General features: G+C 42.3%; 1 protein-coding gene across 5 annotated transcripts in view; it reads right to left on the bottom strand.

Moving 5' to 3' along the window:
• TLN2 (talin 2) overlaps positions 1–17,452 on the bottom strand; it is a 145,872-nt gene extending 128,420 nt beyond the window's left edge. For 2 of the 5 annotated variants that reach the window (XM_042039640.1, XM_042039638.1), the window contains exons 1-2: positions 17,364–17,452; positions 13,265–13,378 (exon numbers count right to left, since the gene is read on the bottom strand). The gene's annotated coding sequence lies outside the window, so the exon portion shown is untranslated. Of the gene's footprint in view, positions 1–13,264; positions 13,379–16,982; positions 17,078–17,363 lie in introns of those variants that run through there. The other 3 variants (XM_042039639.1, XM_042039641.1, XM_042039642.1) reach the window with 3 other exon arrangements.
• Between the last annotated feature and the right edge of the window lie 538 nt (positions 17,453–17,990).

Raw genomic sequence — 17,990 nt, 5'->3', positions numbered from 1 at the left:
TATGGCTTGAAGGTGAGGCGTAAACTGGACACCAGTACCAACATACATTTGGCCAAAGATGTATTTTAATAAGATAACTGATCAGCTAGTGAGACACACAATATATGTAATTAAATGGTTGAGAACAGTTAGCACTTCTAATATTAAATTAGGGTGTATTTTTATTAATGCTTTATATAACAGATTTTTAAAAATATGTTTAAATGTGGTCTTAAAGAAAGAACACACATCAAAACATGACTAAGTTGTTTTGCCATTTATTTCAAGTGCTTCACTTCCCTAACAGTACAAGAACCACAGCCCTCTAAGAGAAAGCCATATGAACAAGGAAAAAGAGTTGCCCTTTCAAGCTGTCATATACACAAGATTTCTTTTCTTCAAATTTCAGGCACAGTAGTGCTTCACCATTAACAGCTTCTCATGATTCAACAGAGCCCAAAGGAATGCATAAGGCACAAAAAACAGCACATGGGCAGTGTTTCAATACGTTGTGGCACCTCTAACTCCACTAACTAAAAAAAAAAAAAAAAAAGGACTTGTACCATAGCAACTTTACCTGCTCATGACCTTAAGTATATAGTTTTTGGATTGCAAGTACATTTGTTGCAGCATGTTTAGGGCTGGAAGTCACAGTGCACTCATTGTAAGACATGGCTTTAACCAAAATAGAAAGCCATGAATGGGGCTTGGCAGCAGGGGAATCCCCTTCCTTTTTACTGCTATTTATAACTGAAGGCAAGTAAGGTCATTTCCAATTTAACAGCCAGTTCTTACAGCAACTTTTTCTGCAGGGAAGGGAAAAAAATGAAAGGTACAAGTATTCCAAACACAATATTCTTAGGCTTCATCTGCCAGGAAGACACACTGACCATTTCTACAACACAAATTAATAAAAGTCAACATTGGTGTTCTGTGTATAACTTCTATTTTAATGCCACATGCAGTGAACTTGGAAGTACCTGGCACTGAAATAAGGAATAAACAAGGAAAACTAACACTAGCTTTTCCACAGCTTTTCAGCTGAAAGAAAGAATAGATTTTGTATTGGTTGAGCTCCTTTGACAATTTGGTTTGGCTGCAAGTCTGCTCCATCAAGCAGACCTCACTCCTCAGAAACAACTTCTGTCAAAAGGAATTTCTGCCTTCTAGCTCAACCCAAAAGAAGCGCGCAGATTGATATACATCATTACTTGCTTTCACACAACAAAAGTATCAAAGCCACAGTTGATTAAAACTTCTGTCCCACTGTTAGGCAGAATCTCTCCTGACACTCTCTAATTCGTTTAAATTTAAAATAATGAACATAAGAATGCTTTCAATTTTGAAGGTTGAGGAGAAGAACACTGGAAGACAACTAAGTCTTCTGTTAATACACTGCTCAAATATTTTTCTGCCCCATCTCCATCAAACTACGGTCTGCCCCAACTCCATCGTACTACAGTCCACTTAGGCTACTAATTTCAGGAAAAACTGAAGCATGGTCAGCAGTGTAGTTAATCCCATCAGGAAGCTCATTTGTAGATGTTTCTGCACACAAGAGACTGTAAAACAGGTTTTTTGCACTGTTGGATGGGTCACAAATTCATCACAACCACAACAATCAGTGAAGAGCTCTACATTCTCTTTGATCACCTGAAGCAGGGAACAGTCTTTGGAACCATCTTTGCCAGAGTGCTTAATACAGAAAACTGATGAGAATTCTGTTCTTGAAATTTGGTACCAAAAGTTTCACTCCTGATGAGAAGCTGTCAAACTGTTACTAACAGCAAATCAATATAACTTCCCTTGAAATGAAACAAAAGGGTTTCCATAGCAAAATACACATTAAATTATATTAACTGGTGACGAGATTCTCTTTAAAACATAGCTCAAAAGTAGAACCCACATTATGGGACCAGGAAGTGTGACATTAGTTGAATTAACATCCTCTTTGTGGAGTTAACATGCCCCCAAGTCTTTCAAAAACTGTATTTGAGAAAAAGAAGACAAGTCCCCCAACATCAGCACCTCCAGCTTGCCAGTATTTCCCATGTGCACGACCACACATCACATGTCACACCCAGAGCAAGGGCAGATTCCTCACTGTTTGCGAACAACTGCTGCATGTCTGAATCCCACCCCTTAGTGCGCTGTGACAGCAGTATTTACGCAAGATTCAATAAATATCAATCCATGAATAAGATCCCTATTCTCCCACACAACAGACAATCTGAGAGGAAAACAGTATTAATGACAATTGGTCAATATGGATGATGTGCTTTGTGATGATGGAATAACTTGGTAATGAGCATTCCTCACAAGATTTGGACTCAGATATTTGTTGTTGAACATATCCCACACTTAAAAACAAGGGCTCTCTTTAGTGTTAGCAGCAGGCGACTGCAAAAGATGTTCCCTATTAAGAGCAGCTGAGGAGGAACCAAAGGAAAGCAAGTGTCTGTCCTGTAATCTGACAACCTTCAAACAAAGAACTGCTTCTTACAGAGGACAAGTGGTAGCTCGACACAGGAAATTATTTTTATGGTATTCATCCCAAGTGTTGAAACACAAACCTTGCTAGAGAGACACATTTTTTCCAACGTCTTAATTTTAATAAAATAGGATTATCTCTTTACAAAATAGAAAGATGGGATACTAATTCTAGCAATGTGTAGAACAATGAGGGTTTGCTATGCAGGCAGGTACTCACCTTCCAATGAATGACCCCTATATTGTCACGGGCTGTACACCAATATGCAGCTGGCAAGTATTTCAGTAATGCTTACCACAGCAGCAGTTTGGGGAAAAAACACCCAAAAAGCTGTGGGGCTGGGGAGGGTCGGGGGGAGGGGAGGTGTGAGGCAGCACAAATTTAAGAACCAAATCCAATAATCAAGATTGAAGAAGCTTAGTTTTGAGTTTTAGGATAAAGAGTAACAGAATGTAACTGAGAATGGATCCATTTTTACTTTAAGAATACATAATACTTACAGCACATCAAAACGGGCTGCCCACATTCCAGGTGAAAGTGGCTGAGCAAGATCTTTCCACTTTCTCTATCTGGCCATTACAAACAAACAAGTAACTTAAAATCATACACTTAACAGTTCATCTTAGTTTTAATTTTAACCAAATTTACAACTTATAAAATCCTAAACAAGGTATAAGTAGAGAGCAAGCCACAATCTAGAAACTTAGTCACAAGTTCTTCAAGCCGAAGTGCTGTCAATACTTAGGAAGCTGGAATAAACTTAAGTTACATGTCACTGCAGGATGGGGTCAGTTACAACACTGAATACAAAAAGAGAAATATATCCCTGGGGAACTGGAACATTTTTAACTTTTCTTGAATTGCTGCCAGTCTTTGGCTTTTATTTTTAATAATGCAACAATTTGAATAGATTAGGCTTTCTTCCCTGAAAAAATACATACTTTTGCAAATTAAGACTTTTCACAATATTAATACTGGTGTGCACAATCCAATCCCTGAGTTTCTCAAGTATCAGAACACAGCAATTCAGATTTGTTATTTCCATCATGCTCAGGAAGTATATGAAACATTACTGGAGAATGGCATGAGAAAGAAAGGGTAGAGGGCTGCAAATTTAATAAAGCTTTGAACTCAAGCTGTAGGTCAGAATATGCCTTCAAAGTCAGTATTTCAAATTAGATTTTCAAATCCAAACCTGACATTTCAGGAACTCAGTTTGCTGTGACACACGAAGTTACTTTGCCCTTGCCCATTGAGGTTTCTGCCTTTACCTTTGACAGAATAATTACATGCCTGTAATGCTTCTGAGAAGGGTAAAATCCCAATAGTTCAGCCAAGCCTGCATATGCAATGCAAGGAAAAAACTGTTCCCTCAGGCTCTCTCTGTAAATTGCACTGTTTGTGGCTGAAGTGGAGGCCTACTGCTGTAACACCCATACCCACAGCCCATATGGCTACCCAGCTCCGACAGCCAAAAGCCACAGAGGGGCTCCATGCCGTGGGAAAGTATCAGATGACAGGAAAACTTTGCCTTCAACTATCAAAACCATTTTTCTCCAAAAGAAAATGCAGAAGCAAAAAATAGATGCCAGTAACTTATTGATACTGGGTATGTAACACCATCATTCTGTGTAAGAGAATGCTACAAAAATAGTTCAGATTTCAATTCAATGTCTAGACACTTTGTCAGCTGAAGCACAAAGACTGGTCCTTGTCACCAACTCACACTAACTATGCTAAAGCACTCAAAATCAACACCATGTACTCCTGGGTCTCTTTATTTATCCTTGCAAAGTCAAACAAACCATCTGGAAGTTTTTTTATTTCCACTCTTCAAAATAAATGCATATTTATTCTTTCTGACCATCAGCACTAGATAAGTGAATTTATTTTGATGTGACAGTTGAATTATAATAAGTAATCAGCTGCCAAAGCCACAGGCTGTATTGGTACTCATTTAGACAGATGTGACACATCATATATGTGCTCCTTTTACTGACATTCCCTCAGAGCTGTTCCTTCTCATCCTCAGATTTCATTAGTGCTTTAATGACTTTGACTCATGCCTGTGTATAACTAACTGGAAATTTGTGTTCGACAGATTAGAAGATATCAAGTATATGCAACAGAAAGCACAATTTCACCATCTCATTAATAACTTACACTGTCTTCAAGTATAGAGTAACTGTCATACAGCAAGGTTATTCTTTTGACACTTTATGAAGGCAACCCAGAGTACTATTTATAAGATTCTTTTGAAGTAATTTGTAAAGTGTAATTCATCTCTGTAAACCTCCTCAAAGGTTTCCTATTGTTTTTTTATTTTAATACTACCACAGCGTCATTCTCTTGTAATCCCAAACCTGGGGTTTATGTTCTATATTGTATATAGTTTTCTATACTGCCTGAAGAAACACTTTTTGCCATTTTAAGCCTAAACTCACAGGGCCTAGGAGTAACCTAGTCCTTAGTTTCCAGGATCCCATGGTCACCATGGAGACCTAAACTATTACTAGCTCAATTTTGCATTTCCCGCTTGGATGTCTGTTAACAGCACCTTAGAAAACAAAGTTACATAGGTATCTCAGCAGGACAAGAATCTGGAACAACAGCTCAGAAAATGAAATCACCTGGTTCAATATGAGAAGTTATTCAACATTAACACACACCTCAAAGAGATGTAGAAGTGGGTAAACCTCTTCCTGCCTACAGACTGCTTTATGTAGGACTAAATCTATGCTCCCTATGTATTTGGAATGATTGAACAGCAGACACTAAAGCAGGACAGAGTGTGCATGGGAAAAGGAGAGCACATGTGAGAAAATAAGCTTTTTTTTTCCAGTTCAAGGATTTCAAAGCTGAGTTATTGGGAAGTACCTTTTCTCAGCTACCTGATAAGCACTGTCTTTTGCCTACATTATTTTCTCTCAAATACTCAACACTGCTCCTTTGTTCAGTTGCAGGAAACACCTATTGTAAGACTTGCCACCAAATAAGCCAAGAACAGACATTTAGAAACCACCAGTATAAACAAACCGAAATTAAGTTGCAGCACCCTGCAGACTTAATGCCATAGAATCTCAGAACAGTTAAACATACCAAGTTATTTCCTCCAGCTCAAAGAATCAAACTCTTCTAAAATAAATACTTGCTTCAAGGGCTTTAGCTCCTTATTCATTCCACTAGGAAGATACAGCACTCTATTATTCATTTGCAGTATAACACCTATGTTAAAGAACCTTAAGCACACTTGGTCCTTATTACCTTTCAGTGAGATACCAGCCACTGGCCACTGCGTGTGGAACAGGTTATTTAAAGCTTTGCATGATAGAGAAATATTGTTTGACAAAGCACATAGCAAACAGATGCTGAAACTGCACAAGGTCTTCTCTAAATCCCCTCTTTAGTTACTGTTAGTCAGGATTTCTGTCTTCCACATATCACTAGAGCTTTTTTGCTGAACACAGCTTCCTTGTTATCAATCACTTGCACTTCTAGGCTATGGGACTTGCACCAAGATCTGCATCCCACTTGAGTTTCATTTCATTGTTCCCAAGACATCCACCATGGAACCAGAGTATGCCTAACAATGACCCAGATCCACCTGTTCACATTCTTCACCAAGCCTTATATCGTTCACTTTTTCATGCAAATAGCTCAGTTTAACCCCATTTTGCATCAGATGCATTGTGGAGAAGGACCTGGTTTCATGCCAGCATTCCGTAACAACAAGAACTCTAAGAGAGAAGCCTAGACGGGCCTGTCCTACTTGCCCCAGCTCCTCTACCCCACGTGCAGTTGTTTCACTACCCAACAGTCACTGATCCACTCACACCAACCAAAACGTAAGACTGTCTCCAGTGCTGTCAAAAGGCTGCATTCCAGTAACTACTGCCAAGACAGTCATACTCCTCAGGTAAGCCTGATTATACAAATACTAGGCTTTCATTAGCTTATTACTTATAAAGAAGCATCTTCCTATTGTTAGTTGAATATCCCATGAACGTTGCAAGAAATCTTTTCTAATTCTAAGCTACTTGGAGATATCTTAAGTATGAATTGCTTAGATTTCAAATGGCAACTCCTAACAAGTACAAGTGTTTCAAGCATCTGTAGACTGACCAGGAAGAAACAAAACTTCTACTAGAGGCTCAGAAGGAAGACAAATTTCACTTGCACAAGTCCCCAGCATCCTGATTCACTCATCACATGTCATGGGAGAGTTAGATCCCATAGAATACATGTAAAGAAAAATGTCCCAAATAAAAGACAGCTGAATTAGAGAGTTCTTACAGATCAACTCAAATTCAGAAGGAAACAGCAAAACTATTGAAGACATCAGAACAAGTGCAGATATAAAACACAACTGTTCTATAAGGTCTGTTTCTGTGATGACACGGCTGCTTTCTGTATCTGGTCATCATAACAGAGTATTTCACAAGCAGTAATATAGTTCTGGTTAAAATAATGAAAGGTAAATATGAAGCAAGAAATCTGACATGAGTATATAGTCCAGAAAAAAAAAAAAAACAATTAGTCAATAAACACTACTAGAAGTCTTCAGTCTTTACAAAGCTGTAACTGTAGCTGGCAGGTTTTTTTAAAGCTTTCTCATTTTTCTTTCTATTCTATAATTTTCTGCCTTCATTCTACATTTCTTCTTTTGGTTTTAAGTGTCTTGTAAACAACTTTTAAAAAGCAACTCCCTGTTTTATCTTCTCTTTTCACCCAAAATACAATTATCTGCAATCCCACCTTGCTTTTGCATCTTCTTCAGGGGCTAAAATTGTACTTCACTCCTTGGCAGCTGCAGAAAGATGAGCTGTACATAAAAAGATATACTTATTGGGTGGGTACCAAGACAGTACTGGTGCTTGATAGCAGATGTTTTGCAGGTACTTGGAATTTATCTGCTGTAGCCTCAGGCAGGATGGGAACTACACTATGTTGGCTGCTATAAGCAAACTAGAAGAATTGCTGTCCCTTCTTCCAAGTCCCAGATGCAAAAAACCCAAACCCAACAAAACTCACCAAAACAAAACTTCCATTATTTAGGAATGCTTATTTCTAAAAGTTTAACTGGCACAGCCAAAGGCCACAATTCACAAAGGCATGCTTATAGAAATTTGCATGCTGTCACAACACATGTGGACCACATAACTAAATACCCTATTTTCAAGTATGGTAACATGAGACAAATGAAGGCAAGGAATTCTAACCAGGAAAATACACAAATAGTTTAGGGCCTTTAGGGCCCTCTACTGCTGCAAATCTTGCTGAAATCACCTCTGATCCTGAAGACTCTGAAGTGTTATCATGTCAGATACACAGATGCCAAGACAGATCTTCCTTTTGCTTCAAAATCCATATGCAACAACTGACTTCCTATTCCCAGTACAAGCTCCTTGTCACACACATTGAGGTAAAATCAACAATCTAATCAGATCTGACAAAAAGTTGGCAAAAAAAAGTTGAAATTATGATGATAACTATTTGAAATATGGTTATGTCTATTATCCTTAATGATAAACCCCACCCTAAATACACATTTTGCCTTGAGATACTAGATAGTGATACATGAAGCCGTCATGATTAGCAAGACATTTAAAAATTAAGTACCCAGTGAGGTGAGGACAAACCTTTACCATTTCTTCAAGTCATGTGATACTTAATATAGTACTTCCCTTAAAAAAATCCCTGAACTTAATGGCAAATCTTCAGGAGCCTTTTTTAAGGCTTCTTACTTTACAGCAAAAGAGACAAAGGCATATATCATTGGGGAAACATTTAGTCATCCTACTGCAGTAAAAAATGGCTGAAATAATACATGGAAGACAATATGGCACTTTGTCAGCAAATACTGCTGGAAGACTCACAGAAAAGAGCTGAAGATTTGAAGAAACAAGTATCAGAACAAATTAGGCAGTGTGGGAGGTGTGCTACACTGTTGGCTGACCTTAGAGATGTTTCCTACAGGTCTCATCCTAGGGTATATGCTGGATTGTTTCAACAGTGAAACACATTGGGAACTTCTCTTTTGTGAGTCACTCCAGGAACGATGTATCAGAGTAGACTCAATAGTAAATTATTTCTTTAATAGAAACAATGTTTTATGAGAAAACTGTGCAAGTGTACACTTATGGGGTTTTATCTGTAACCTTTACACTGGAATCCTTCTATTTTTTATTCCAGTTAAAGCAGTCGCTCCACAACCACACGTGAAATTCTTTCACCGCATCATTCATAGATAAACTAAAGTAGCAATGCTGCAGGCAGACGTGCACCAAGTGCTACAGGATGTCATTGATTATGTAATTTTGTAAAAATAAGATCTTCAAGCAGTAGAATACCTTGTAAGAAGATGGAGAACAACCATGATATTCATATTCCCACAGTAAGTTTTGCTACTTATCTTGTGACAAAGGGCTTAAAAGAGTTGTCAAAAGTAACGACACGTTATGCGGTTTTTTCCTACAAAGACAACTGTTCAAAACTGGCTGATCTTTTCTGTGATGACATGGGGCTGTCAGTACTGTGCTACCTACCAGACATTTTCAAATAAAGACACACCTAAGGTGTCCCTTAAAGGTGAAGCTGACATTTTAACAGGGAGCGAGAGAGTAATTGCCTTCAATAAGAAACTCACTCTACAGAGACTGTTTTGAAAACAGATGTTTGGAAATGTTTCCACTGAAAAAAAACCTCCTATAAAAACCTCTGAAAGCTATACATAATTTCCTAAACTTTAAAAATCTTTAAAAAACCCCCAAAACCCTGTTTAAAAACCTTCCAAAAGAAGTGCTTCAGGAAAAGAGAAGAATGCAACATTTTGCCATTAGCCTGCAAGAACAACTGATTGACATCAGGGAAGATGGAAATTTAATAGATTAATTCCAAGAAGAACCTCTGCATAGCTGGTGTATGGAAGTAGAGAATTAGTATCATGATTTAGTAAGCAAAACCAACAATGCACTTCTTCCACTTGGATCTGTCTTTGTGAGGCATCTCATTTGGATAGGACAGCCATTAAAACCAAGTATTGAAATAAGCTGAACCTAGAAGCAGCCCTTAAAATGGCTGTACACAAGTGATGAACCAACATTTTAAAAAAATTTAGAGAGGCACATTCAATCACATAGCTCTCACTAAATTATTCCTTAATGAAAGTAAAAAACGGTTTTGGTAAAAAATAAAACATATTTTCTAACCATTTGTCTTGTCCTCTATTAATTTCTATTTTTTGTGTATGTTCTCTAATGTGTATAATAATAGTAGAATAGTATGTGTGTAAATTTATAAATAATACACATTTTTGGGGTGTGCTCACAAATCTTTTACTGATAAGGGCATGAGATCAAAAAAATCTTTGGAAACCACTGCCTTAAAAGACCTGGTAGGCTGGCAATATTATTCCAGAGAAGTTAAAGCAATGGCTGATTATACTAAGATCCACATGGAAAACAGTGCTTTTAGTTTTCAACAGAAAGTACTTGAGGTTTTTTGCCCTCACACGTAGATGGCATTTTTAACACTTCAAACTGTAATTTATCTCTGAAAAGGAATGATAATGGCATTAAGGCAGGAACACATTGTTCCCACACAGATATTCACACTCATTACTGAGCCACTTTCATAGCCCGGCCCTACAGTTGCTCCAGTACTGGTCTGCTTGGTTCCTCAGGCCACATATACCCTTCTTCCCACTTGCAGGCTTCCTTTATCTGTGTTAAATAACCTCCAACTACTGCTGTGTAAGTAGCTCACCTTAACCACATACTTGTACCACAATCAAGGTGTTTTTCTGCCTCATCTCTTCATCACTAAAGCCCTGCCATTCCCTTGGGAGTGGTATTACACAGTCAGCTAAAGCTCTGACATGAAAACTCTGAAAAAACATTCTCTGCCCATGACAGAGAGAGAACAGATTTTCACTCATTCATACAGCACCTGTGAACCATTTCAATAGACCCCTTACTTATCCAGGTCCACTACATACACAGGCCTCACACAAAACTCATGAGACCCCCTGCAACCCCTCTTCATGTCTGGATTTGTTCTGTACTTAATCCATAGTCTGATCTGCCCAAGGTCACGAGGCAAACTTAACTACCCCTTCTTCACAGGTTTTAGTCTTCTGTACCTACACCTACACTCCTCAGCTGTTTCTAAGTCTAGTTAGCATGACACTGCAGCTGAAGAGACAACCCAGCAACAACCAGGCTTATCTCGACCTTACTCACAACTGCAAACACAGCACTGATTTTTTTTTTTAATTAAAAAACACCAAATCTTTTTCAAGGTTGGTACATACTACAACATCTTGGGTTCTTGCCTGGGGTCTGTAGATCCTCAGCTGTTGCACATAATATTCCAAAGAGTACTTTAAACATCACAACAGAGTGATCTCATTTCCCACAGCCTTTGCTTTTTTCAACTGAAGCTGGACATTTATCTCTTCCTCCCTGTACCAGGGCCTTTAGTGATACCCTGACCCAGGAGACACCACTGGTTCCTTTTGCTTGACCCCATGCGCTGGCTGTGCAGCAGCGACTCCCACTTGATCCTTTCCCCAGGAGTTCAGATATGCCCCTGTCAACAGATGTGTTCCACAACAAAAAAATCATCTAAGAAAATCTTTCAGTCAAAAATTATGAAGAATTACAAAAATTGCAAGCTATAGTAAACTGAAATATTCAAGTTGGGCTTCCTGATTTCATTTATTCATATATTCATTTATAGGTCCATTGCTAAATTTTGATTCTGTCATGGTATCTAAACATATTTATTGTGTCTAAGGATTATGCCCCTCAGTGCTACACCACCATCACATTCCTGACACCATCCCTCCTACTACCCTAGGTCTTTTCTTAAAAAGGCACCATCACTTCTGTCAGACATCAATAATGTCTTTCCTGCTTCTGTTCTGCCTGCCAAGTGCCACTTGGCCATTTCCTGCTACACAGCACTTGTGTGAGGAGCCAATTCAGTTTTGTTATGCTTCAACAATGGTTGTCACAGGTATGTGAAGGAGGGGTGCACATGTGCCAAGCGCAGGAGGCAACTACAAGCCTTGTCTCTGGGAGGACTTCGCCTGGCAACACCTCTCATGAGGCAGTGAATAGGAAACACTGTGGAAGGGCTTCTCCAATCAGGTCGCGAAAAGGTCTCCACCAACGGACAGCAAAGAAAGGTTGGACTGGACCAATGGTGCCCTGTGAGCGGGCGGACTTTGGGAGGGGCTGGGGCGTATAAAAACTAACTGCGGTGTTGCTCACGGGGGTCTCGCTGGTGTTCATTCGGCGGTTCGCTCGCTCCCTCCTTTGCCCTGGCCCCAGCCTGCCTTCTGGCTCTCCTGCCCTCGCACCTGTCCTGCCTCTCTGACCGCTGCCTTGCCGCTTCGCCCCGCGTCTTTGCCTGGGCTGCCTGCACCCAACCCTGCCGCCCCGATCCAGCCGGTCGCCGTGACCCTGTCCAGGGTCCTGGTCCGCCCGTCCGAGAACCCACTCACCGCGTGGCCGGCGCCGTCGCCGCGGGAGCCACGCCAGTGAAGCCACGCCTCTCCGAGAGCCGCGCAGGCTCGGTCAGACCCAGCCCGTCCGCAGGCAGGCAGCGTGCGCACCCCCCGCCTCCTGGACGCCGACAGCACTGCCCTGGCTCGCTGGTGGTAACGCCCTCTTTTTCTCCCTGTCCTCTCTCTCTCTCCCCCCATTCCTTTCCCATTTTCCTTAGTCTTGCTGTGTCTTTCCTAGCCCTCATTAGTAGGGTAACTCCTTTTTATTTTGTTTTTCGTTACCAATAAACGGTTCTCAGATAACAACGCCTGCCTCGTTTGGCTTAATTTCGTTCCTGAGCATCCATTTTTAAAAGAACTCCTCGCAGTTCCCCACAGTGGAATGCAACAACTTGGCACATGTAAACTGAGCAAAGGTAAATTGTAGTCGCCATAAATTACTTTAAGCCTAATTAATGTTTCCAGCTGTACAAATTCAAGCCAGCAATTTTTGGAACTGTTTTATGCTTATATTTATGTCATGTGTACACAAACTTTAAATCTCACATTCCAGAAAAATCAGAACTATCCTGCTAGTACAGAACACAACTGAAACCAAACCACAGGATAGGTTGGACTTGAGGTTGCTGAGACAAAGGGTTAATTAACCAAGTTACAGATACCAACTATCAAGAAAGGTAAAGAGAGATCAGTATATGAAAATAAACAAGAATATGTAATAAGAAAAGCATTACACAACTGAAGACCTTTTTAAGCTGAAGGCAACATCATTGTTTAAGAGGTTTTCACACCACTACACCAAATACTTCAGCAAAACAATAAACACTTCAATATATTAGAGCAACAAATCTGCCATGGCTGACAAATGTAAATTGTTTTTCAACTCAAAAAAGTAATCAGCCCATGTAGTACCATTGATTCTTTATCACCTCAATTGTTATTTGTTGTGATTTAGAAGACTGAGAGCCTCCTGCTTGTTCCTGGGTTATATGTCACTTTTTCATAAAGAAATAAGAAATCACAACCTTACAAAAGTTACCATAGAGAAAGACACAAGGTTCATTTACCGTTCACTTCACCCCATACTTTCTTCCTGCTGCCCAAACACAGAAAGATGAGCTACCTACTGAGAATGAAAGGAAGGCAGTTTGAAGTGCCAGCCTGGCCCATCTTGGCAGGGACTCAACCATTAGCTGCCAAGTAAAGGGACTACAAGTAAGTCAGTACTGTAATACTGTAAAGGTATTTTAAGACAAGACTTACTGTTGTATAGTCACCCTCACCTTGTGAAGTCAGTCAGTGCATTTTCTAGCTTTATGAAGATGCTTGAGTAAAAAGGCACAGGAGCTTTGAGAATCGAGGGGGTGTATCTCTGGGGATGAAATCCCAGCTTGCAACTGGAAAATATCAAAATGTTATCACAATTGCCTCAAGTATGCAGGCTAATTCAAACTCAATTCCAAGATAAGCATGTATGCACATAGCACACCCAGGGAAATGGTTCTCTACTGTGAAATCGGTTTTCAGCAGCACTAGCAGGGACAGAAACCTACAAAATTCATTGTACACAGTTACAAGTCTGGTGTCAAAACTAAGCACAGGCTCCCCACCACCTTCTCATCCTCAAGCACACCAGCCTCACTCCAAAGGTGTAACCTCCTTGCACCCAGAGACAAAAGGCACAATTCTCTCAACACTGATCAGACCCGGATTGCACCGCGTGCTGTGGATGAGCACTTACACATCTAAGGAGCTCAGACTACCTTCAAGCCATTAATTGTGTAAAAGGAATAGATTGTTTATTCACAACAACAAAAATAAAGCATAAGAGATCTTAAGACACAGCATGATGTCCATAATCATAATCTCATCCACAGAGTTGCAAAACCCTAGATTATTCTCCTTAACACAGCCTCTGGAAGTCATAAGCTAAACTACTCTGAAAAAGCCCTCTGCTTTACAATTTGTATCCTCCCTCTCCCCAAAAATTGTGCAGTTCAATTCAATGTGTATTTTTATAAACATATGTGGTGAGAAGCAGAACCCTGGAAGCAAAAACCTGCATTCTCCTTCAGGACTACCAAACTGCAATTTCCAGCTCTATTTGTCCCAACTGAAACACTAAAATCCAAAAGTAAACAAACGAAGAGTAAGCCTTATTAAGACAGCCTCCCCCCATTTGCAACAACACCCAACTATTTTGCTTGCTGTTCTCAATTTGCATCAGCATTCTATTGTCTGTAGAAACATGCATAAGCAGACTTGCCAAAACTTTTAAAGATTCAAAAGCAGGGAAAAGAAAAGAATTTCTGAAAGCTGGTACAGTGGTCTGTAAAGACATTCACACTTCTTTCCTAATTAGGACCCGGTGCAAAGGCAGCATCTAGAAAGCACTGCTTAGCAAGAAACTCTGCATATTAAGAAAAAAATAAAAAATATCAAGATGTCTACACATTTGGCAGTTTACCAAAATCTCCAAGGGTTAGATAGGACTGGCAGCTGAGAATCAACTCAAATGGTGCTTTCAGTACTATAATGCTAAAATTATGGATTGGAGGGATACTTCAACGAACAGTATTGCTCGTATTTCATGAACATACAACACTAATATCCCAACAGTTATCTTACACTACAATGCCACAAAAAGGAATGGAGGTGAGATGTTTGAACTACTGTCTAGATGTGGTGACTAATTAAGTACTGCCATTTTTGCAAGCCATCTAGATTACATTTGCACAGGTTTAATAGATACATCTTATGTAGGTAAGCATATAAAGTAACAATCCAAATATTGATGCCTCAGAACATCCTTGCTATGTGGAGTCAAATCTTTGAAGAAACAATACCAAATAAAATAAAGTTTTCACAGCAAAAGTTTTAAGTCATCATGCAGTTCAAGCTATGCCACAGCTAGACAGTTCTTTCAAGCCCACTCCTCCCACTCCAAAATAAGACTTGACTCTACTGTAGTGGTGTTTTGTACTGATAGTTATATTTATAACTGTAGATGGATTTCCTAATATAAGCAGAATTCAGTCATTACATTAGCTGTCAAATGATGAAAGAAGTCTAAGTAAAACTGTAAAACAAACCAAGCTCAGAGTAAAATTACTTAATCCTATGCAGTTCAAATGCAAGTTCATCTTTCTCAATACTGTCTACTCGTAACCAATCTATCCATCACACACACCACAAAACCTCTCGCCTTCTCAGGCACTACTACAGTGCAATGGCAATGTTTCAAATCAACTTAAATTAGGCTGTACTACATTCCATTACATGATATCATGCAACAGATGTTACTCTAAGAACACACAGGACAATTATTCAGGATAAACTGCTGTAATCTGAATAGTAAAATGAATGGGTATCCTATATGAAATGGCCGTAGACTTTACCTAACTTTACACTGAAATTCAGAACTTGAATATTATCCAAGTTTGCCATAGTTAACCCACTTAGATTGGCAACCAGAAACCAGAAGTATTCTTATCTTACATAAGCTCAATAATTTTGTCACCAACAGATAAGCCAGAATTCCACTAAACCCTTTACTTCTGCAGTGACCAGTGAGTTAAATGAGGCATTATGAAACTCAAATGAAATGCACTTCCAAGAGGCAAGAGACACGCCCCCTCCCTCCTCAGCTGTGTGGTAACCTTGAATCTCCCTTGAAAATGTCAAATTATGAAAATTAAAGCAGGAAAGGTAGTTCAGCCAACTTAACTCACAGTTAACTTGTCTAACAGCTGTTCTGTTGGAAGTATGGCTGACCATTACACCATACAGATATGAAAGCTTTTCATATACTACAATTTGTAAGGTATTTTAATTAACACTGGCAGCTTGCATTCCTACTTAAAACGCACTGCCATCTACATACAAATGAGTCATATTTTACATAAGAGCAATCTCAGAAATGTGTTGCTTCTTTGTTTTTAAATCCTAGGGACATTGTTCCATAGCCTTTGGGCTTTCCTGAGAATGCAGAACTCCCCAATGCCTCTAAGTAACATACTTCCAAACACAGAACTGCCTTGAAATTTAATATGGCTCAAATTTGGCTCCAAAATACAGGTCTACAAAATAAACTTTAAAAATATTTGGAGGGAAGTGGACAATTGTTTAATCTTACAAGAGATTTTTTCAATCGATGAACATTCCCACAATCTTTCTAACTAGACATCATAGCAGCACCTTAACACATAAATAGTAAAGCCTAAAAAAACTGAAATGGCTGGTCAGCAGAACAAAAGCGCTATAGAAGGTGAGCACAAAGCCAACAGAGGCTCCTGCTCTCAGTCAGGTGTTCCCACGCAGTGACACTGCGCCGGGGATCTCCAGACACCCGAAGGCAAGACTGCACCCACAGATATCTGATAGGAGGGCATGGGAAAACAGAGGTGTCAGGACACACAGGCGGACCCCAGCCCGGGGCACGGACAGCCCCGCTGCAAGCACACAGTGCCGCCCCGCACCAAGAGAGGTTTTGCGCTTTGCTCAGCCCTGGACACGAAGCCTCACCGGGGCAGGTAGCCCGGAGCCGCTGGACCCTTGCACGCCCCAGGCCGGCCCGGGGAACGGCGAGGCTGCGAAGCAGCGCGGCTCAGCCACCCACCCATCCTCGTCTACGCTGCGCAGGGGCGGCCGCGTCCTTCCCTCCCCTCCGGGGTGGCCCTACAGGACCGCCCTGCGACCCGCTTCCAAGCCGAGCCGTCCCACCGCTCTCGTGGGAAGATGCGGACAGAGACACAGATAGATGGATATAGATCCACGCGTATGCAGACGCGGCAGGATCGTCCTTGGGAGGTCGTCACTTCACCACGTATTGCGAAAAGGTTTTTTCTCCATCGCGGTTGCCAATAGCGCCCAACAACGAACAGCTCCGTTCCCCGGGCAAACCCACCCCCGGCCACGCCACGCTCCCCCAGGCATGATGCGAGGGACCGGCCGCCCCAGCACCTTTCTCCTATTCCTGCCCTATATGGCACAGGGAAATACCGAAAGATCACTGTGTTCCTCCCGGCCCGGCTCCTGACGAAGGATAGGTGAGCCGAGGCCGCTCTCCTCTTCCCGGGGTTCAGCCCGCACAGCACTGGCCCGGGCTGCTGCTGCCCTCCCTGGAACCGGCAACTTGTTGGGCGGGCAGCGCTACCCGCGGGCGAGCCTGTGCGGGGGAGATGGGCACCGGCGACCGGCGGCTGCCGCTGCTCGGGGGCAGCGCGCTGTCCGCATCCAGAGCCCCGCGGCAGCCGAGCGGCTCCGCGCTCCCGCCGCTCAGCCCCGCGCCGAGTCTTCCCCCTCTCGGCGACTCCGCACAGACCACACGCTCTATGCAACGTGCAACGGCGGGGCAGGACAAGGGTCCTCGCAGGCTCCTACCGGGAACGCTGTTACTGTAGCATTGCGGAGCGTCTAAGCCCCGCCGCTCTCTCCCTTCCTTCCTTTCCCCCGCTCGCCTGTTGCCCGCTCCCGCCAGCTCGGCCGCCGCCGCCCGCAGCTGCCGCGGCTGCGGACTCCAGACGCAGACCCCCGCCGGGGAGAGCAGGAAGCGCGTCATCACTCCGGGCCGCTCCACCGCCCTCCGCCCGGCCCGCTCTGAGGGACCCGCGGCTCCCACCCCGCGCCCGGACACCGGCGGGAGCAGAGCCCGCCTCAGCCAAGGGCTCGGAGCTCCCTCTTGCCTGGGCCTGAGGGAGAGGCACCTCCGCCGGCCGCAGCCCTCACCCAGGCGGTGAGATAGCGTCGTTCCCGCTCTGCCCAACCGGCACCACGGCAGCCAGGGCACAGCAGCTCCTTAGGGGAAGAAGGAGGAGAAGAAGGAGAAGGAGGAGGAGGAGGAAGGCCGGAGCAGCCCCACGGGGAGGAGAACGACCCCACAGGGCACCGCCACCAGCGGGGGCCGCTGTGGGGGCGCGAGGCGCCCGGCCGGCCCCTCAGGCAGCGCGCGCGGGGCCGCGCGCCCCCCGCCCAGCCAGGCCCCCCCAGAGCCGCGCCCTGGCCCCGCGG

Source organism: Corvus kubaryi, unplaced genomic scaffold (genome assembly GCF_017639235.1).
Source record: "Corvus kubaryi isolate FWS band 111438036 unplaced genomic scaffold, C.kubaryi_AGA036_p1.0 37394, whole genome shotgun sequence".
NCBI classification, from domain to species: domain Eukaryota; kingdom Metazoa; phylum Chordata; class Aves; order Passeriformes; family Corvidae; genus Corvus; species Corvus kubaryi.
The sequence above is the reverse complement of the archived record's forward strand: the minus strand, read 5'-3'. Positions and strand labels throughout refer to the sequence as shown.